The following is a 24,241-nucleotide window of genomic DNA, read 5'->3' as shown; positions in this document are numbered from 1 at the left end:
AAAGTCAAAGATTGAATCCTAAAAACAGCAAGAGAAAAGCATCAAGTCACATATAAGGGAAACTTCATTACATTAATAATGGGTTTCTCAGCAGAAACCTTATAGGCCAAGAGAGAATGGGATGACATATTCAAAGTACTAAAAGAAAAAAAAATGCCAGCCAAGAATATTATACCTAGCAAAGCTATCCTTTAGAAATTAAGGAGAAATAAAAACTTTTTCAGACAAGCTAAAACTAAGTGGATTCATCACCACTAGATTGGCCTTACAAGAAATGCTCAAGGAAGCCTTACATCTGGAAAATAATCATCATCTTCATGAAAACATGCAAAACATGGCTATAAAACTCACTGGTAGGGACAATACACAAGGAAGAAAGAGAAAAGAAGCAAGGCAATACACAAAAGAAAAAGAGAAACCTATCACTACAGGGAACATCTAAGTGCAAAATTAAATAATAAGTGAGGAAGTAAAGAACAAAATATACCAAACAACCAGGAAACAATGAATAAAATGACAGGAGTAAGTCCTCACCTATCAATAATAACCTTGTATGTAAATGGATTAAATTCTCCAATAAAAATCATAGACAGGATGAATGGATTTAAAAAAAAAAAGATCCAATTATATGCTGTTGACAAGAAACTCACCTCACATGTAAAGACATATATAGACTTGAACTGAAGGGATGGAAAAAGATATCCCACACAAAGAGAAACCAAAAGCAAGCATAAGTAGCTACACTTACATCAGACAAAACAGACTTCAAGTAAAAAGCTCTAAAAAGAGATAAAGAAGGATATTATATGATAACAAAGGGATCAATTAAGCAAGAGAATATAAGAATTGTAAATATATATGCACCCAACACCAGAACACTGATATATATATATATATATAAAACAAATATTATTAGATCTAAAGGGAGAGATAGACCCCAATACAGTAATAGTTGGGGAATTCAACACCTTACTCTAAGCATTGGACAGATCATCTAGAAAGAAAATCAACAAAGAAATGTTGGAATTAAACTGCACCAGAGACCAAATGGACTTAACAGACATTTACGTAACATTTCACCCAACAGCTACAGAATACACATTATTATCAGCAGATGCAACATTCTCCAGGATAGTCCATATGTTACACCACAAAACAAGTCTCAACAAATTTTGATAAATCAAAATTATATCAAACATCTTCTCAGATGACAACCAAATAAAACTAGAAGTCAATAACAAAAGGAATGCTGGAAACTGTACGAGTATATGGAAATTAAACAACATACTCCTGAACAACCAATAAGTGAAGGAAAAAATTAAGAATGAAAATAGGCAAATGACCTAAACAGCCATTGCTCAATAGAAGACATACGAATGGCCAAGAAATATATTTTCAAATACCCAGCATCACTAATCATCAAGGAAACGTAAATCAAAACACCAATAAGATATCATCTCACCCCAGTTAGGATGGCCATTATCAAAAAAACACAAAAAATAACAAATGTGGGTGAGGATGGAGAAAAAAAGGAACACTTTACACTGTTGGTGGGAATGTAAGTTTGTACAGCCACTATGGAGAACAGTATTGAGGTTCCTTAAAAACTACAAATAAAACTACCATATGATCCAGAAATCCTTCTACTAAGAATGTATATAAAGGAAAGGAAATCATCATATCAAAAAGACATCTGCACCCCCATATTTATTGCAGCACTATTCACAATAGCCAAGATATGGACTCAGCCTAGGTATCCAACAACGGAATAGTAGATAAAGAAAATGTGATATATATACACACAATGGAATATCACTCAGCCATAAAAATAATTTAAATCCTGTCATTCACGGCAACATGGATAAAACTGGAGGATATTATGTTAAGCAAAATAAGTCAGGAACAGAACTAACTAAACACCACATGTTCTCACTCACATTGTGGAAGCTAAAAAAAGATGATCTCATAGAAATGAAAAGTGGAAGAGATGATACAAGAGGCTGGGAAGGGTAAAGCAAAGAGAGGGTTAGGGAGATTTGTTAAAGGATGAAAAATTACAGCCAGATAAGAGGAATAATTTCTCATGTTAAAAAAACATTGTAGGATGATTATAGTTAACAATAATATATCATTCCAAATGGCTAGAAGAAGGATATTGTATGTTCCCAACATAAAGAAATGAAAAATGTTTGAGATGAGAGATATGCTAATTACACTGATCTGATCATGCAATACATTATATGTATTGAAACATCACTAGGTATCCCATAAATATGTACAAGTATTATATTCCAAGTAAAAAAATACATTTAATTTTAAAAGGCTGCATGAACTACATAAAAAAGTAGAACTGAGACGAAGTATGAAGATGGAAGTTACTGCCAATGTTACTTGAATACCTGGAGATAACACAACCCTTATGGGTAGGTGGTAGATTATTCACAAAAAAAGGCTGCAAAAATATCTTTTACCTCTATATATACTTCCCTGGGCAATGTAACCTTAACGCTTTTCCATCAAGAGGTAGAGTCTGGTTCTCCACCCCTTGTATGTGGACTTGGCCCTGTAACAGTTTTTGTCCAATGAGTCATTAACAAATGTTATACAAGTAAATGCCTAAAAGGTACTTGAGCATGGAGTTTTCCTTCTCCTGTTAGGGGAACCTTTCTCCCACCAGGAATCATGCCCAGGCTAGCTTCCTGGAAGAGGAGAGATCACATGGAAAGCTATTCCAGCCATCTCAGCTGAGCCCCAGACATGTGAGGCCATTTGTGACCATCAGCCCCAACCAAATAGTCCAGATAAGAAGCACCCAGCCAACCCACAGGACTGTGACCTTATAGATAACTATTATTTTAAGCCTTTAAATTTCGAGGTGGTTTGTTGCAAAATAAAAGGAAATTGATAAAGTATTAAATTACATATTTTTTTCAGCAATTTGAATTGTTTTATCATCTGTAACCAAAATAAAAATAAAAATAAAAATACCCAGTGCTGGCCGGGCACAGTGGCTCATACCTGTAATCCCAGCACTTTGGGAGGCTGAGGTAGGTGGATCACCTGAGGTCAGGAGTTCGAAACCAGCCTGGCCAACATGGTGAAACCCCGTCTCTACTAAAAATACAAAAATTAGCCAGGTGTGGTGGTGGGTGCCTGTAATCCCAGCTACTCAGGAGGCTGAGGCAGGAGAATTGCTTAAACCTGGGAGCCAGAGGTTGCAGTGAGCTGAGATCACGCCATTGCACTCCAACCTGGGCAACAAGAGTGAGACTTTGTCTCAAAAAAAAAAAGAAAATACCCAGTGCCATAGCTAGCATATTTGATACCGAGAGCAGATAATTATTAATACCCCCTTCCTCCGTAAAACAAAATTCTTTTCAGTTATAATCACGTAATTAGTAATTATTATTTTTTCTTAATTTGCTTTTGTTTTGAAATAATTAACAATTAAAAAGAAAATTAAATTTTTAATGTAAAGCTATTATTCAAATATATTAGAGATCTTCATGCATAAACTTAAATTTGCACTTACCAAAGAAAAAATAGTACACTTCATGGTTTGTATTTTATTTTATTGTTTTAAATATTAAATACAAGTAAATGCTCCAAGTAGTCTCATTGAATGACAGAACTAACTCGACCTGTTTCTTTATCTTTCAATCATTTTTCTATGACTGCCTAGTTCAAATATATTGTTCAAATGCAGAAATATATGCTACCAAGGGTTTAGAGACACTGACTGTGATGTGATCTCTAATAATTCCAAACCACTGTGAATTTATAGCTAAGTTCATGTATGCTAAGGCTTCTTGGAGAGCTAGGAGTTCCCCAGAGTAACTCCATGTAGAATATGATGTGTCTTAAAAGATAAACTTTTAAGTGTGTTAAAATGTAATAAATATTAACAATAATAGTCATTATTTTAAAATACAACAGAACTCCTGGCAATTACTTAGAACTTAGATTGACAGCTTTTTTCCAGAGACGAGTATTTTTATCACTTTAATTGCCTGAATTGCCAGTTCATGGTGATAATAGAATACACACAAAATTTTAGTTGGTTTTATTATTGTTTTAAAACTTTCTACAAACAATGCGTCCCCTCATTGTCTGTACCTGGAGCAGACCACTCTCATCCCCCCCTGCCCTTGATATGCCACTGTGAATAACACTGGAAATAAGCTTCATTCATGTTGAGAATTATATTCTCCAAAGGACTCCGACTGAAGCGCAACAGAAGCGTTTAATGAATATGTTTGCATGTGGGAGAAAATTCCCAGCAAGATAATCTCAATATTGACCTAAAATTTCCAAGTTTCCTAGAAAGAGAAATGAAGATCGTTGATGACTCTAAGTATTTCAGCACAGTGACCAGGTAGAACTAACTTAACATTGGAGGAAAAAGTGCTTAAATAGTCTTCACTGTGATGCTCTATTGCAATTTACTGTAAAAGCCTTCTAATTCCAGAAAATTATTATGGTTCTCTGGACCAAGACAAGCCAACAAACAATAACCTATTTCCAATTAATCATACACCCCTTTAAGGTGAGTTCCCTCTTTCAGGATTCAAGAAAAGCCTCAGATTTTCTTGAGAGAGCTAAAGATATTACACAATGAGTCATAGAATTAGAAGAATGAAACTGATCACATGATGCCATTGATCTATATAAACCTATTCCCATTGAATGTCCATTTGACTTGACTACATATGTTATTCATCTGCTTTATAGCTGGTCAGTTGTATCTTAGTAAATTAAATCCCCTTCAGACTGAAACATATTTTATTCTCTCCAATATGTGCCTTTCTGCTACATTTTATTCCATTTGGTATACTTCCTAATCAATTCTTTTGTGAGCTTCATTTCATTCAGCACAATGTATCCACTGTTGGGATTTATTTCTTTCAGAATGATTTAAATCTATTTTGCTCGATGCTGCTTTAAAGCTACTGCATGCACTATCAATTCCCATCCACTGGGCCATGTGGTCTGGTTCATACTCCATCTTCTTGGTTGAGGAAAGATGTACTTTCCTAGCTTGGTCTGATGTGAAATGACAGTTGCTTTTTATCTATCCTAGCAATGGCTGTGGACTGAATAATAAGAATGATATGTAGCCATGTGTAGGAATGTCAGTGTATTTCAGGAACCCAAGGTTGAGATGGGTAACAGCGGGCTCCTAATATCCTTATTATGAAGTCATCCTTCAGAATCTATGCTTCTAAAATTCTAGGTATCATTTCATTTCCGACAGAGGAAATGCAACACACAATCATCAAGCACTCTCATAAATCCTTGCTGACTTAAGGACAGCAGAAGATTGCCTTCTTTGGTAGTATTAATTGTGAGTCACTTTTAATTTTGGTTGGCCCAAACTTTATGTTCTTTCTTAGTCTTCAAAAGGTCATTTTGCACCATAAAATTATTTTATTCTTCATAGAGAAAAAAACAAAAGGCAATGAAAGACATGATTTTAATAACCTTTTTGGTGACTCACCTTCTAATTAAGAAAACTAGAAAAGGTCTGGGGGGAAAGCCCAAAGAGGTGAACGAATAAAAGAACAAATCATGTTGCTGGCTATGAGCAGATCAGTTGACTTGAAAGGCTGAGTGTAAATAGGGAAAGTCTGGAAGGTTAGGCTAAAAAAGTACATTGAGGTCAAGGTTAAGTGGACCTCAGAAGCCAGGCTAAGGGTTTGTGGCTGTATCCCAAATGCAAGGAGGAGTCCCTGAAGGTTTTTCAACATGGAGTTGACATGATAAAAGCACATTGTTCCTATAAAACCAGTTGCAACTTCCTAAAATAAAATGAACTAAACTCATGGTGGTGGGTAATCATGCCCAGAATGTGACAGTGGAAGAGAGCACCTTGTTCAAAAGAAAGGTATTTCCAGCAGAGAGAGAGAGGAGAGGAGAAGAGGTGAAGAGGGAAAATCCTTTTTGGAAACCAAGAAAATTAGGCAGAAGTGCATTTAGTGAACATATTTAAAAAGTAGCAACATAGCAGAACAAATGCCAACAGGATCAAACTTAAAAAATAAAAAGATTGGTGGTATGGAAGATATGAGACCCCTAGGAGAAAGTGACTGTGCCTAATTGGAGATAACTTTGCACATTTTGGAACACAAATATATGAATGCTCTTGATTGGATTTGCTTTATTTTTAAGAGACTATAGCATTTCAGTATAGTATAGTATAGTATAGTATAGTATAGTATAGTATAGTATAGTATAGTATAGTATAGTATTAGTATGGTATTTCCACAGATATTGATCCTAATACGACATGAAATTCAAGAAGGAAGGATGCTACTAAAAGTGAAATTCTGAGTATATAATTATGAAAATTGACAACAAGGAAGGGAAGTTGGGGAAGCTTGAGGATGGGGAAGCAGTGAAAGAAACCAAACTAGTATAACTGTATGGGGCATATTCTAGTGAACTCAGATTTTAAGAAGTCACTTATGAAAACCATGCCCAAAGGAAGAAAATAAGTCTACTGTTGGAAAATGGTTTTTAAAAAAAGAAATCCCAAATGACAGAGAAAAGGCAGAATGATTAAAACCAAGCTCTTGTTTTGTCGTTATTTTCTCCATCATGAAATTATATCTTTGGGCTAGATTGATGAGTGAAAAGTAAAAAAGAAAAAAGAAATGAAAGAATGAGGCCCTAGAGAGCTTATGAGACATAGGAGATGCCTGGTGTCTAGACCTATACAAATAGTATCTTATTTTACGATAGCAACAACAAAAAAATTCTTATAGATCTGATCACGGAAACAATGTTATTAATATTCGAAAAAATACAGATAAAAAGCAACTTTAGGCAAATATTTTTGTTGATTTTTTTAAGGAGGAACAGAAGATTCTAAAAATAATAAGACACTAAAATTGTAAAAAATTATATTAAATATATGATATATGAGCACGTTGAAAAGATAGTAGCAACTTTTAAGAGCTAGTACACCTTTTTACCTAGAATGAGCTAGGCCAAATCAATCTCTCTCTTTCTCTCTCTCCCTCTCTCTTCTCCACTCCCTTTCTCTCTCTCTCTCTCTCCCTCCCTGCCTTCTAGCTCTGTCTTTTAGAAACAGTTATTCAGCTGGTAGATCAGTGAGACCATAAACATTATAAATTGATTTCAATAAGACATCTAACAAAAATCCCCCATGATATTGCTTGCAACAAATAAAATAAATGAGATGCAATTCATAGCAGATCAATTAACTCCACCAAAAAAAAAAACGTTGATCCATGAATCAATGTCCTTAAACCTACCCACAGGACTCTATCCTTGCCTCCAGACTGTTGAATAAAACCCAGAAATCTGTGTTCTAACAATAGGCTAAACCCAAAGACCCATATATGCAAAACAAAGCAAAAGTACCCACTTAGATCTGAAAACTCAATTTCCCAAGCAAGGGATGGGAGAGTTTTGCTGGGCAGTAGCTTATATAAACATAAAAGCCCAGAAAGCACTGGTTGAGTCTGAGCTATGTTACAACAACATGCGGCAGAGGCCTGGCCTCCCTGGAAGTTGCCCCGCTCATACACAACTGTCGGCATGTCCTGGGTGGGATGCGGAATGAAACGTTTCTTCCAATCCTCAGGTTCCACGAGTCTAATATCAATATGAATTCCTGCCTGGTGACCTGTGTGAGTATTGCTAAACAACTGTGGAGGAAGAATCGCAGAAAACGAAGGCGATTACAAGTTTTTCTAAAGCCACTGATTTTATCACAAGCCACATACAGAAACCTTCCCAATATCTGCTAATTACCAGAAGGTACTGATCCTCCAATATCTAGCAGTAGGACACACACCCCAGCTGACCAAACCATGAGTTTAAGACAGGCAGAAAAACCTACCATCTCCCTACCATGACAAAGGCAACTAGAATTGCCAAATCCTATACACAAAACATTTAATTTATAACAGTTAAAACCTGGCCTCTGACCAAGTCCAAAAGAACTATGTCTTATTTCACTTGCTCTTGAATATGTCTCTTGCAGAGATAAATGGCTCTGCTCTTGGCCAGTCCTCCCCTCTGTGTGGTGTTTTGTTTAGCTGGGCTTATGACAAGCCAAGAGTTGATGCATCTGCTTGAATGTGTAATTTACCTCTCTGGTCAACTTAGCTTTTTTTTCCTTGACAATATTATGTCAAACAATCACATCACAACTGGCTCTGATCTCTTTGTTGTTAGCTAATAAATTAAAGAGTATTTATTATCTGCAATCCTTTTTTCCTCTTTTAATGGTGACACATTTGTGGTGAATTACAGGGCAGCTTTATAAACTAGGCTCCAGGCCAGTCTCAGGCCCTGCGTCCATGTGAACGTTCCTTCTCCCGGTTGGCCTCCCGGACTGGTGGTAAATCAAGGCAGCTGTCACAGCACACTAAGTTAGTGTGCGTCATTGGGGAGAGCAGGAAGTGTTGGGGGTATAATTCTGTCCATCAAACTAATATGTTATATCAGTAGCTTTGTAATCTTCTGCCATAACTTATGGGAAGTGACACCTAAGAATTCACTTTGAAGGCAATGTGTTTCTTAGACTTTAAGTCAAAACAGACCCGATTCACAGCAACAGTTCCTCTGTTTACATGAGTGGATTTCTAGTGCCAGGGAACCAGGTCCCTATCAATGTGGCAGTATTTAACATGCTCCACCACCGGCTGGACTCTGTTTACAGTCCTCACAGCAGGATTTGTAAACTTTTCAAACAGGATTTCTTCTCTTCTTTTTGTTACCCTTGCCTTAACCTCCAGTAGCGGGATAGATAAACATGCTCCTTGAATGTTATCATGACAAAGCAAACCTCTGACAGACGGGAATGAATGGGTGACCCATTTCCCTTGTCCTGTCCCCTTCAACCTTTGTCTTGACAAATGTGGGAAATGGCTCTGGAGGACAGAAGAATACTCACACTGCTATGATAGCAGTGTCAGCTTTGTGCTGTTGCTAAATGTCCACATGATACTTAGAAGTGACAGGAGATAACCTTCAATGGACAGTGTGCTTTTCTAAGTCGTGACATCAGTGTGACCAGACTTAGACAGTGCGTCCTCTGAAAGCAATGCCTTATTTTCTAGTATTTGCTGTTGGATTGTCCCTGTCTTCCCCGCTCTCTCTTCCTTGGCTGTTTTTCTCAGCAGGCCAATGAGAGAAGCCCTTTGGGGAAGATTAAGTAGTTTTGTGAGCTGCCATCTGATGGAAAAGAAATCTACAAGAACTGTTCAAAGGAGCTCTTCCTCCCCCAGGCACAAGACTAAATATGCACAGTAAAGAAATTTGAAAAATGCCTGCCCTTGCCATCCCCAATACCCCTTTGATTGATAGCAGAGAGGGTTTGCTATGATAATTCTACTTTGACAGGTCCCAGGCATAAATCCCACAAAGTTGTTGCTCTAGTTTGACAACCTTGGAGGGCTCCAGTTAGGAACAGGAAACAGGCCTCTATTTTTCACCCTCAATGCTCCTTCAGGTGCAAAGAAAAGACCGTATGGAAAAAATAAATTCTTATCTAAGGGGAAAACCAAATTCAAAGCAGTTTTAGTACTTATTCATCAGAAAGAATGTCCAATGGAGAAAGATGTGACCTCAGTCCTGCTTCCTCAAACTTAAATTTAAATGCTCCAAATACGAGATTTGAAACCTATTCATGGTGAGAAATGGATACCCTTTTTTCATTTTTTGGTTTTCCAAAGTTGTGTTAGTATTCTCCTTCAAGGTCAGCCTAGAAATGTATCATAATATTTTATAAAAATCATTACTTACAAATGAAAGTACATACATATAACATCCATAATTTATCATCAAAGTTTGCAATGTGCCACCCTCTGTATCTCATTACATATCCACTCAATTCTCATAACCACCTTAAATGAGTAGAGTCTCAATTTATAGGAATGCAGTTAAAAAGAGAGTCAAACTAATGAATTTTTTCCAGCATACATCTTTCAATCTTGCTTCACAAAATGCCAGGGCATCTTTGGGAATCAGTGCACCTTCCCTCTCCCCTTCTCCAGCTGAAGAATGATAACTCAGCAATGAGAATCTTAGTCATGAAATCATATTTAACTGTGTTAAATGAAAACTTTGTGACCCAGTGAGGTGGCTCACACCTGTAATCCCAGTATTTTGGGAGGCCGAGGCAGGTGGATCACCTGATGTCAGGAGTTCAAGACCAAAGTGGCCAACATGGCGAAACATCATCTCTACTAAAAATACAAAAAAAAAATTAGCCAGGTGTGGTGGCACATGCCTGTAATCCCAGCTACCCAGGAGGCTGAGGCAAGAGAATCACTTGAACCTGAGAGGCTGACGTTGCAGTGAGCTAAGATTGTGCCATTGCACTCCAGGCTGGGCAACAAGAGTGAAACTGTCTCAAAAAATAAATAAAAATAAATAAATAAATAAATAAATAAATAAATAAATAATTTGTGATTTGCTGTAAGTTAACCAGGCAATTAAATTAAACAGAACCATTCTCCAAGCATTTTAGTCGATCTACCTGGAAATGCAGTGTTGTCATCTACTAAAAAATATTAAGTGATCAAACCCAGGCAAATATTTAAAAAGAAGCAATATTTTCTATTTCTTTAAAACTTGTCAGAAGATGAATATTTTTCTTCCAATTGTCTACCTCTTCGAAAGTGAGACACAGTTTTCTCTTGGCTGTAGGATTCCATTCTAATATTAAGAAAGGGTTCATAAAGCTCTAATACCATAAGAGTGGATTCCTCTTCCTTCATGGGTGCCATCAGAGTTCTGCAGAAGGTCTGTACCTACTGAGAGCTGCCGACAACAGGGAAGAAAGAATCCAGTCTTGGAACACTCAGTAAAAGTTGGTTCTTTAATTTAATAAGACTAAAACACAAGGACTTCACCCTGGATCACGAATTTAACCTCCTTTTCTAGGGTATTTTATGACAGAAGCATCTCACTGAGAATCTAGCCACCTGCTAGGAGTACTCAAGCATAGCTGTGCCAAGAAAGTCGGTGAGGAAAGCAAGAATAGAAAACAGCAAGCTGCCCATAAAAATGGGGAGTAATATCTGAGTTTTTTTAAGTCATTGAGCAGCTTGAGCAAATCTCAAGAAAAATAAACTTCCTACATAATTCTTTCTCACTCCATTGCCCCTCTAAATAGCAAACAGGATATGAGTCCTTGTAAATACCTATAAATTTTCAGGGAGAAAAACAAGTCTGATCTTTGTGTACAGAGTTCTAGGCTGTAAGGAACATGGTTAGATTTCTGTTTCCCTTAGAGGAAGATGCCAGAACAGCATTTTCCCATGAAGTGTTGATAAGAAAGGCATTTAGTATTTCATAGGATGAGGCTGCTGTGAGTGGGTGGTATGACATGATAAATTATGGCCAATGTCATATTAAAAATTACAGGCTCTTCCACACATGCTCACTCTGTTCTCAAGCCAATGATATGTTATCCTGCACAAAGCCTTCCGCTGTGGCAGATGTGATAGAGATGTTCCTCTCCCAGAAAAATTCTGGAATTCTTCAAGATTTAGAGGTGAGGGCCATCTTTGTGGTCCATAAGCAAAAACTAAACTGAACTCATACTTTCTGCAAATGTAGCTCTGCTTACATCTGACTTTCCACCTTGATCCGTGTCCTTCCCTCAGGCATTCAATCTACTTCTCTGCAATATAAGCACAAAATCTGGGGCCAGGAAGGCATTTTAAAATTAGAAAATTGTCTTTATCCAACCCTAAAGAGGCATGTCTTAGGATGTTAAGAAATGTTTTTGACAGACTCTTCAGAGACTCCCAAAGAGAGAACTCGCTCTTGAAGAAGATGAGGCTAGGGTTGGAGTCTGGTGAAGTATTACCTGGATATGTTAAGGAGCTCTGTAAAACCTGACATGAAGTCAACAATTGCCCAGATCAGGGTATCTCAACCTCAACACTATCAATATTTCAGACTTGATCATTCTTGGTTGTGGGGACTGTCCTGTGCATGGTAGGATGTTCGGCAGCATCCCTAGCCTATATCTACTACATGCCAGTAGCATACTCCTGCCCTGGGGGTACAAAAATTAAAAATGTATCCAGACATTACTAAATGACTCTTGGGAGTCAAAATAGCTCCCAGTTGAGAGCCACTGTCCTGGACTATTGGGGTAAGGTCATTCCACTGAATCTCTGCAGGCCACACGTTTTCCAATGAAGACGGCTGGATTCACAAGCATATATGGACACCTGTGTCCTTTCCCCATTATTTGAGAAAACCTGATAGGACTGCATATAACAATACCCTTCCACTTGGACTTTTTAGAAAAAATGCAGGTGCCTTCACTGTTGGTCCAGGGAGTCTCTGCTGGGATGACTTTTGTCTGCTCCAAATATTCTCAACCTCCGGAAGGCACTCCAATCTCTTTACATGGCAGTCTCAGGGTGTCAAGAAGAGGGTAGGGCCCCACATGCAAATGCTTTCTAAGCCTCTGATACATCATGTTTGCTAATGCCCTACTGACCAGAACAAGTCACAAGGTCAAGCCCCCATTCAAGAGGTGGGTAGAGAAACTCTACTCTTGATAGGAGGAATATTACAGACACCTTGCTGGGTTGGGGGGGCGGAAGGCGGGGGGGATTCATGCATATAGGGATAGAATAAAAGTGGCCATTTTTAACAATCTATCACACTAGGTGAATGGATTTCATAGCAAGTACTTTTCTAGCCAGAGTATTCCAGTTTTATCCACAGCCGAATCTCTCAAAAGGATCTATAATTATTTTCCAAATAGCAAATGTGTTTGGTTGTCACAGAGGCCCTGGGCTCTGAAACAGCTTGCTCAGTACCCTTCAACTAAGCTCATTCCATAGGGTTTCATGGTTAATAGCCAGACTACCTCGCCCAATGTTAAGGATGTTGCCTCAAATTCTGAAAAACCCCAAGACTCCCTCACTTTTCTCCATGCCTTAAAGACAGAAAAATCCAGCTTTCAGTATAGCATTGTGGGGAAATATCAAACTAGAAATCAGAAAATGTAGTTTTGTATTTTAACCTGGTAAACAGTCATCTATTTAAGTCACTTTATTCTCTCCAAGTCACAATTTCTTGATATGCAACACTGGGTAGTTAAGCTATTCTGGGATAGCTGGGGCAAGAGTGAAGGAGTGAGGGACAGAGGAGGTAAGACAAGATCATCACTGGAATGAGTGAAGCTGGCTGGTATAAAAGAACCTGGAGAATACACGCTCTGTTAATGGCATTTAAATCCATTGTTTTCACTTAAAATATGTTAGCCCAGGATCTGACTGCAATCTGTGACTAGTTACTCTCCAAGACCTGACCTGGCTCTGCTGTTTGTGTCCTCTCCCCTTTTGTATTCCCTCATCCCTTAGCTGTACCCATCTTTGTTATGCAGTTATCCAGTCCACCTGGTCTTTCAGGACAAGGGATACTTGTGTGCAATGCAAAGACAGAGCACAGGCACTGGTCTCTTCCTTCAAGCCATCTTGTTTCAATCCCACACACCCTTTAAAGTGGGATTGCAGTTGACAAAGCTATTGCTTTTACATGAGCAATGCCAGTTGGACTAATCCGGGGCCGTAATTCTGCTGCACTCACTCCTATCTGCGCTTCAAGAAAGGTTGCAGGACCTAACACTCTTAGACCCTATTACTGTCCCACAGTCAGCTGTGGATTCGTACGGCTTTCCCTGCACCCCTGGTTCCAAGCACTTGCTTGCCCCAGGGAAGACGTGCACCAAAAATATCTGCCTTCTAATGACCCCTCCATTTTAGAGAGAATTCTCGGGAGATTCGAATGCAGAAGAAAATAGGTTGTTAGCCATGAGACATGAGAGGAGGTGTGGGAAAAGCCCTGCAACTAGTGCAAAGTCCTACCATGAGCTGGTAAGAAGCTGCGTTAGAAACCTGATCTCTGATATGACCACAAGGCTATTTCCATACAGGATTTTTGAGTTTCATTTCCTCCCTTCAGTCCACCAGGACCACTTCAGACCAAACTCATCTCTCCTAATGAGCCTACAGTGGGCCTTGGGTTCCCTTATTTGATGACAAATAACACCAGCAGTACCACATGGAACCAATCGGGCTGGATTGGAATCCTGGCTCACTGCTGGAAGCCCAAAGGCTGTGAACTTTGGTAGAGTTTCCAACTCTCTTATGTCTCAGCTTCCTCATCAATGAAATATGGACATGGGATTGTGGTGACGATTGAGAAAACAATTGTAGAGTCTTTAGTATGTGGCATATACCGTGTAATACATGTTAGCTGCTAGTATCATATCTCTGATTTTTATATTGTTGATAAAATAAAATTGTTAACTTGTCTTAGGTATTCCCTTCATGTTAGTTTTATTTGTCTAATTAGATAATATGTTCAAGAACAAGAATGATACATAGTTGTCTTTATCCCCATCCTCCCCTCCTCCGCTGCTACTTCCCATCAGCCCAGTGTATTGTATACAATGCATGCCCAGAGCTGTCATAGTATAAGGGCAGGATGTCAAGGCAAAGAAAGCACAGGCCCTCACACAGACATGTGTTCAATTCCTGGCTCTGCTTCTTAATAATTTAGTGACTTTATCCAATTTACCTAACACCTCCAAGCCTTAGGTTTATAATGTATAAAATGCGGGTAAAGTGATTGCCCCACAAGATGGCTGTGAATACAGATCCTCCCCAGTAGGGAGCTCATCAGGGGCATTTAAAAAACGTCTATTTCCTTCCCTTTCCTTCCCTCTCACCATCAATGAATTGATCAGAATGTGCTCAGAGACATAGGGAAACATACATGGAAACTGACCTCAACATAACAGACAATTGGAAGGGGGCTAATGTCCCAAAAACAAACACCACTACCTTATAACAGGGCCATGACTCCAGGCGCTCCTCTGCCTACTTATTCCCAGGCACTGGATTTTCAACGCCACTTAGAGATGGCAAAACTGTCATTAACACAGGATCCTCAATAGGACCAGGCAGTGGAGGTCTCAAGTCTTTAAAACATCTCTAGTTCTCCCCTGGATGACGGATGAAGCCCTGGATGATATATATAAGAGAACATCCAATATTTTTTAAACTTTTCTTCCCTTGTTGCCTTCCTGTGATTCTCCTCTCCCCAGCAAGCATGCCAAACAAAATATATGTGCTACATGGGTGGACACTGACCTCATGGGGATCACTGTGAATTTTCATGGAACCACTGAATGCTAGTACTGAGATGTACGGCTCCAACAACCTCACTGTGAAGCTGAAGCCTCAGAGAAGTTAAATGACTGGCTCAAAGTCACACAGCTAATCAAGGACAGAAATGAAGCCAGACCCCAGCTCTGCTAGCTCTTGACCAGTGTTCTTTTTCTCATTGTTCTCATGCCTCAGAAGAATACATGGTTCTGAAAACATTTATTAAATCAGTCATGCTCTAAATTCCCACACTGACTTCCCCAGCCTGTATTTGGTGGGATGTAATCAATCACGACTTTCTAGGCCTAAAATCAATGAACTAAAGACATCCAGCAAAAAGCCATTTACACTGGCTTCTTTCTACAGCCCAGAGTATTATACGCACTCCCCTCCCATGTGTTGTCTCTTCTCCATGGCTGGGAATGTACCCTGAGACCTTGTGTGAAGGAAACAGACCCCAGCTGGCCAGCCACACTGCAGCTACAATGTGGACTTCAGCTGCTTCTCTATAGGGCTGCATTCAACGAACTGCATTTGAAAAACTTTTAATATCTACATGGCTCTCACCCAACTGCCGCAAAAACACCAGCTGTACCATGCTTTCTCCTCTAATTTGACAGTCCTAAGAACAGCTCCTGAAGAATGGAACATTCTTCAGGGGAGGGCTGTTAGTTTTGCAGACATTTTAGGAGGCGTAGAAGATGAAAAAGATTTCAAGTTGAAACATCATGTAGGAAAATGGGTAGGAGGTGATGGGAGAAGGAATCTGATGTATACTGAATGCCTGTCATGTACCAGGCACTGGGTTGGGTGAGCTTTCACGGTCCTCACGATACTGAGAGACAAGTGTAATAACCCAACTTTTACAGATGAGAAAACTGAGGCTCGTAAAGATTAAGAGTCTAGCCCAAAGTCATACAAGCAATTTATTATAAAACTGGTATATTTGTTTCCCAGGGACCTTGCACCAAACTACCATAAACTTGGTGGCTTAAAACAACAGAAATCTATTCCCTAACAGCTCTATATAAGTCCAGCCTCTACCTCCATCTTCATATCTCTTCTCCATTAATCTCTCCTCTGGGTGTCTATTCCAAGGACACTTGTCATTCGATTTATAGCCCCCCTGGATTATCCAGGATGATCTTTTCTTGAGATCCTTAGCTACATCTCCAACAACTCATTTTCCACTGAAGGTCACATTCACAGGCCCCAGGGATGGGACGGAGCGATATGTTTTGGGGGGCTACCACTCAACCCACTATGGCAAAGTTTTCATCTCCGGCCTGTCTTACTCCACAGCTCATTTTCTCACTACATTGTCAGATTATTTCCTGCCCTTTCCTTTATCTGCTTTCTCAAGGATGACTTTAGCCAAGTTAAAGGTTCCAAGGTAGCCACAGCCACAGTACAGACAAACACAGCCCCTGAATTTGTTATCCAGAAAGTTTGTGACCAAGTGGGAGCTTAAGTTCCCCTTATACCTTGCTCTTCCTCTAAAAATCAACAGGGAGAACTGCCCTAAATACCTTGCCATTGCTTCTAAACATCAAATGATTGACTCCTTTGTATAGCTCAGCCCTCCTTTTGCAAGAGTAAAAGAGCTAGCAGGTGTCAACGTAAGCTACAGCCACCCACTAATAAGTTTAAGATAAAAGGCCAATATATTTAAATAAGATTCAGACATAATGTAATAGTATTTGTTACCAAGCCCCATCTAATTATATCAATCTTTTATTGCCAGACCCCTGAGTACAGGGAACTCTATTATAATTTCTCTTTATAATGATCTCTTCACTATCTGACTCCTCGAACTCTGTAGTAAATTACTCATCCACTAGCAATCATGAGTAAACATCAACTCAATTAAGAATTGATAAATAAACAGTTCACTCCGAGGCTTGTCGTGATACAGACGGGAGAATCACTGGGCGCCTGCCAGCATGAGCTTGGCTGGGAAGTTCTGAGGTGTGGATGGGTTCTCTAAGGCTGTACTGCTTCTGCTGTTTATATGAGATGTTCTGGCTGATGTTTCCTGCTCCTATCCTGTCTTTGGAGGTGGAGAAGGACTTATTCAAGTGTCTGCCCTGGGTCTAAACATGGAAGAGCTGCTCATCTTATCCTCACTCTGCACTACATAGCATCTCATATCTGAGAGAAAACCAGTAGGAAAACAGTAAAATGCAAGAAAAGTGGCATAACAGTAAAGTACAAGGAACGCTTGTGTATGTCAAGATGTAGGACGACTCGGTGTTGCATGGTTACACAATTGTTATGGGTTGAATTGTATCCCCCAGAAAGATATGTTGAGTCCTAAACCCCAGTACTTCAGAATGTCAGCTTATTTGGAAATAGAGTCATAGCAGATGTAATGAGTTAAGATGAGGTCATGCTGGAGTAGGGTGGGCCCTTAACTCAATATGGCTGGTATCTTTCTAAGAGGACAATGTGAACATGTAGAGAGGAGAACACCATGTGAAGAGACAGAAGGAAAAGATGGGCATGTGGTGACAGAAGCAGATATTGGCATGATGCATCTATAAGTGGTAGCACACCAGGGACTGCCAGCTACCACCGGAAGTGGGGAAGAGGCAAGAGAGGATTCTACCCAGAGTCTTCGGAGGAGCCTGGGCCCACTGGCACCTTTATTTCCCATTTCTGGCCTCCAGAACTATGAGAGAATAAATTTCTGTTGTTTTTAAGCCACCCACGTTGTGATACTTTCTTATGGCAATCCTAACAAACCAATGCAATAGTCAGTAGTCCCGGCGACTCAGGAGGCTGAGGCGAGAAGATCACTTGAGTCCAGGAGTTCTGGGCTGTAGTGAGCTATGCTGACTGGGTGTCCACACTAAGTTCACCATCAATATGGTGAACTCCAAGGAGCGGGGAACCACCAGGTTGACTAAGGAGGAGTGATCCAGCCCAGGTCAGAAATGGAGTAGGTCAAAACTTCTGTGCTGATCAGCAGTGGGATCTCACCTGTGAATAGCCACTGCACTCCAGCCTGGGCAACATAACAAGACTCTGTCTCTTAAAAAAAAAAATTATTACAATAAGAATAATCAAGCCAGCATTTATTAAGCATCGTTATAAAGCTGAAACTACGCCAAGTATTTTATAGGCATTAGCACAATGAATCTTCACAACTATACTATGAGGTTAGTACTCTTATTCTTACTTTACAGATAAGGAAATAAGGTTGACTATGGCCAACAGCCCCAAAATCATGAAGCTGGTGAGTGGCTACCCTCTCTGTACTACAGGCATACCCTTCAGTCTCCAGGACCCCACACTGTAAGCCTGGTGAGGGCAGGGGTCAGGCAGTGTTATTCAACAGGGCATTCCCCAATTGTACTGCTGGAGCCCAAGGGCTCCTCTGCTACAGGTACAGAGGATGAAGGGAAGCCTGTGCCTGCAGGGGACCCTCAGCCTCCCACTTCCGCTGCATCTGGAACCACTTCACATTCACATTTCATACAGTCAATGCCCACAGAAACTGTTTCAAACCAAGTTATCTGCTGTGAGAAAAAAAAGATTTCAAACAATTATTATATGGGAGAAAATTCTTCGTAGAGGAATTCCAGGTAATAGATACAAAGGGATGATAAAATTAGAAAATTATTCTCCAACCTGTAATGAAATAATGAACTTAGGTCACCATCATCAAAAGATACTCAAACATTAGGTAAAAGGTTGGTTGGGAACTTTACAATGGAAGAATCCAGCTGATTCTTCCAGTGGAAGAACCCAGCTGATTCTTCCAGTGGAAGAACCATCTGAACCTACCGATAAGATACAGTTTTATTTTTAATTTTTTATTTCAATAGGATTTGGGGGAACAGGTGGTGTTTGGTTACATGAATAAGCTCTTTAGTGGTGATTTCTGAGATTTTGGTGCACTCATCACCTGAACAGTGTACACTGTACCTAATATGTAGTCTTTTATCTCTCACCACCCACCCACCCTTTCCCCCAAGACCCCAAAGTCCATTATATAATTCTTATACCTTTGCATTCTCATAACTTAGCTCCCACTTATGAGTGATAACATATGATGTTTGGTTTTCCATTCCTGAGTTACTTCATTTAGAATAATGGTCTCCAATTCCATCCAGGTTGCTGCAAATGCCATTATTTCATTCCTTTTTATGGCTAAGTAGTATTCCATGGGGTGTGTGTGTATGTGTGTGTGTATGTGTGTTTATATATGTGTGTATATATATATATATATATATATATATATATATATATATATCTCACATTTTCTTTATCCACTCATTGATTAATGGGCATCTGGGCTGGTTCCACATTATGCAATTGCAAATTATGCTGCCATAAACATGCATGTCTAAGTATCTTTTTCATATAATGAGTTATTTTCCTCTGGGTAGATACCCAGGAGTGGGATTGCTGGATCAAATGGTAGATCTACTTTTAGTTCTTTAAGGAATCTCCACACTGTTTTCCATAGTGGTTGTACTAGTTTACATTATCACCAACAATGTAAAAGTGTTCCCTTTTCACCACATCCATGCCAACATATATATATATATATAAAATATATATATATTATACATCACATATATTATATATACACATATATATTATACATCACATATATATTATACATCACATATATAATATATACATATATTATACATCACATATATAATATATACATATATTATACATCACATATATAATATATACATACATTATACATCACATATATAATATATACATATATAACATATATTATATATACATATATTGTATATAACATATATATTATATATACATATATTGTATATACGTTATATATACGTATATATATACGTATAATATATATAAATATATATATAATAATAAATATATGTTACGTATATATAACATATATTTATTATTATGGCCCTCCTTGCAGGAGTAAGGTGGTGAGTGAGAACATACAATGTTTGGTTTTCCATTCCTGAGTTACTTCACTTAGAATAATGGTCTCCAATTCCATCCAGGTTGCTGCAAATGCCATTATTTCATTCCTTTTTATAGCTAAGTAGTATTCCATGGGGGGGGGGTGTGTGTGTGTGTATGTGCAATTTTGATTTGCATTTCCTTGATAATTAGTGATGTTGAGCATTTTTTTCATATGTTGGCCATTTGTATATCTTTTTTGAGAATTGTCTATACATGTCCTTAGTCCACTTTTTGATGGGATTGTTTTTGTTTTGCTTTTAGTTTTAAAATTTTCCCAGCTATATTGAGATATAATTAACCAATAAAACTCTATATAGTGTTTAAGGTGCACAATGTAATAATTTGACATATGCTTGTGTATGTATATATACATTAAATATATGTATATATACATAAAACGTAATGATTAGCACAATCAAATTAATTAACACACCCATCGCCTCACAGAGTTACCATGATCAGATATTAATTATGCGTCTCAGGATGTGATGCAATAGGAAGTATACAGCACCATATTAAAAAAAAATGAATTTGAATTCAAACAAGTTAGTGATCTGACACCAGGTTATAGAAAGTACAGAGGATAGGGGAACAAGTTAGATGACATGGCAGGGAAGCAACCAGCCAAATCAGAATGTGGGTCATTGCCCAGGACAACTCATTCAATTCCTCAAAAAAATCAATGCATAATAGAGAGAGAGAGAGAGAGAGACAGAGAGAGAAACAGAGAGCACAAGAGACAAAGAGAAGATGAAAAAGGAGAAGGGGAGGGAGATGATTAAAGACTAAAAAAGATCAAAGAGATGCAACAACACAATAAAAGGTATGGGCTGTGTTTGGACATTGAATCAAACAAAATGGATACAAAAAGATATTTTTGAGACAACTGGGAAAATTAGAATATGGACTGGGTATTGAAAAGCCCTATGGAATTATTATTCTTTTTTTAGTTGTGATAATGACATGGTGACCGTGTTTAAGGGGAAATGTTCCTTATTGGTTAGAGAAGCCTAATGCAGTGTCCTGGTGTCTAGGCTGAGGTTAGGATTGGGGGAGAAGGACCAGAAAGATCAGGGCCTCTCCCCTGAGACCTGAGCAAGCAGCTGGCCACCCCCTATCACCCAAATTGACTAACAAGGGAGTGAACCACACTCCCACTGCACAGGGCTGACAGTTTGGGGTATTTCTTTAAAATGCCTAAAATTTGTATGTCACCAAGGCGAGGCATGAGGCAGGAAAATTTGCCAACATGGCCCCTTGGGAGTTGTCCTGGTTGATCCATCTCACCCCCTTCCTTTCCCATAATACCTGTTCACTCAATTCATGGCTAAGATTGCCACCAATATTATTACAAAATCAATAAGGAGAACATATATCTCTGTGTTTCTGTGTTTATGACTGTGGCACCCTCAGCCATGCCCTTCCTGCCAAGTGTGTAAGGGTGTCATCACCATCACACACTCTTCTTTATGGGATATGTGATCAAATTAAAAAAAAAAAACTTTTGGAAAATCCTTAAAATAGTATGCATTCAATAAATGTTAGCTATTATCATCGTCATCACAATTATTATTATTACATTGTTGATGTTGTCTATGTTTGTCATTGAACATTTGCTGTGTGTTCCCTTTGTGTTAGCTTTGTTTATCCAATTAGGGATGTTAGGAAAGTCAGCTTAAAGTCAAGGATATCCTTAAGTGTTTCTACCTGCTGCCCTTCCCCTCCTGCATGCCCACATGGGACATGCCCTGCAAATAGCAGATTTGCAATAGACACCTGAGGAGAAGGCCCCTGGGTAGAGAAGTTGGGAGGGCAAGGTGTCCTTATTCCTTCAATGTAAGGGCAACAGAGTCTGGGGAACAAAGATGAGCATTACAGGCAACAGACTTGAGTTAAATTCCTGGCTCTGTCACTTAATAAGTCATGAACTTGGCCATCTTGCTAAAAGTTTTTTATCCTCAGGTTCCTAATAAGAAAACAGAGGACCAAATTGCCTGTGTCATTAGGCTGTGAGGACACAGCTAGAGTCTAACTGGACCCCTGGCTCACCATGAGCACCACGTGCCATGGAAATCTCTGAGTTTCTCTCTTCCCCTCTAGAACAAGGATGGGGACTATTTACTAGGCCTCTCTGAATATTAACTGGAAGAGGATATACAAAGACCTTGTATAGAGGAGACACATAAATATGCACTCTTAGCCAGGTGCCATGGCTCATGCCTATAATCCCAGCAGTTTGGGAGGCCAAGGAGGGTGGATCACCTGAGGTCAGGAGTTCAAGACCAGCCTGGCCAACGTGGCGAAACCCCATCTCTACTAAAAATACAAAAATTAGCCAGGCATGGTGGCGCATGCTTGTACTCCCAGCTACTTAAGAGGCTGGGGCAGCAGAATTGCTTGACCCCAGGGACAGAGGTTGCAGTGAGCCAAGATCACACCATTGCACTCCAGCCTGGGCAACAGAGTGAGACTCCATCATAAAAAAAAAAAAAAAAAAAAAAAAAAAAGCACTCTTGTCCCTTTAAATAGAAAGTTTTCAAATTTAGGTTGCAATCACAGGAAGCGTCCCTGGAGTCCCTATGGCTGCCCTTTCTGGGCTCCACCCAGCCCTGCCACTGAAAGCAGGAATTGCAACAACTGATCTCAGGGCTGGGGAAATTGCTTACTGCTCCCACTTTGAAAAAGACAACATTGCAAAGACAAAGAAAGGTTCAACATTCCAAGAGCATGTTAGCAAAAGCCACCAAAGTCACAGAAGAAAGGGAAAAGATCAACATACAGTATTTTAAGTTTTCCTTATGTTCTCTTAGTGTAATCAGCTCTAATCTACATCTTATCACTAATTACTGATAACCTTGGGTCACTAGATTCCCTTCTCTGTGCCTCAGTTCCTCATCTCTAAAACCAAAAATGCTCTTAACCTAAGCCTTGCACACCTATAGAACTTAGAGGTCTGTGAATTTTGGTGGGAAAAATTATTTTTATGTATAATTATCTACATATGTATTTTTGTATAATATCTGACATATATAAAAATATATTTTTATTTTCAGTAATGTTTATGGAGAACTTAACATTTTCTTTCTTTCTTTCTTTCTGTTTTTGTTATTTTTTAAGAGACAGGGTCTCCCTCTGTTGCCCAGGCTTGAATGCAGTAGTGCAGTCATAGCTCACTGCAATCTCCAACTCCAAGACTCAAGCAATCCTCTGGCCTCAGCCCTATTTTCTTTTATTATAAATGTAGGCAACAAAATGACTGGAGTTTAAGGAGTATCTGTGACTTTATCATTGATAAAAAATCAGGTATTTTCATGTCACATTATTGTAGAAATCCAAAACACTGTTTATGCTTACCAACACTTTGAAATTACAGTAGCTGTTAGCATAGCTTTGAAATTATAGTTGCTGCTGGCTATAAGCACATAAATTACTAAGTCATAAGTTTTATTTTTAAATATTTTGATAACAGTATTTCAATATACTACATTTGCTTTGTAACCCTTTGTACTTTATGTTGTGCACTTAGAAAACATTAATCAGAGAAGAAGTCTAAGGGCTTGTGACCATAATAGGTTTGCTGCCTGATGTTCATGGCAAGTCAATACACCAAGACACTGGGTTGCAGCAGAAAAAGAAGTTTGGTCATAGGCCACCAAACGAGGAGACAGAAGGAAACCTCAAACCCATCTCCCCAAGGAGTTTGGGGCTAGGGTTTTTAAAGGTTTGGGAGTGGGCCAAAGTGTGGAGACCATTGATTGGTTAAAGAGTGCAGAGTAAGTCATGGGACAGGGAGATGAAGAAACTATTCTCATGCTGATTCAGTTCCTCTATTGGGGTCTTCAAAATGGTTAGCATTAGCTGTTCCACTGGAATTCAGAATCTGCATCTGCAATTCTCAAACATAAACCTTATGATTGTAGTGTCAGAGATCCTATCTTAAATAAAAGCCTGATGTAACTCCAGAAATCCTGTCTATAGGAACAACGGGGATGCAAACAGTCAGGATCTGGTGTTACCTGACTTTCAGTTACAAGGAACTGGGTCAAAGTGCAGCCTGCTTAATTAATGCTTAATTATAACTACATTTCTGT

General features: G+C 39.0%; 1 protein-coding gene across 2 annotated transcripts in view; it reads right to left on the bottom strand.

The window, feature by feature from the left end:
• The window catches only part of LRMDA (leucine rich melanocyte differentiation associated), a 1,126,997-nt gene that overhangs the window by 298,993 nt on the left and 803,763 nt on the right, over positions 1-24,241 (bottom strand). The window lies entirely within an intron of this gene.

This window comes from Nomascus leucogenys, chromosome 18 (assembly GCF_006542625.1).
Source record: "Nomascus leucogenys isolate Asia chromosome 18, Asia_NLE_v1, whole genome shotgun sequence".
Taxonomy (NCBI): Eukaryota; Metazoa; Chordata; class Mammalia; order Primates; family Hylobatidae; genus Nomascus; species Nomascus leucogenys.
The sequence above is the reverse complement of the archived record's forward strand: the minus strand, read 5'-3'. Positions and strand labels throughout refer to the sequence as shown.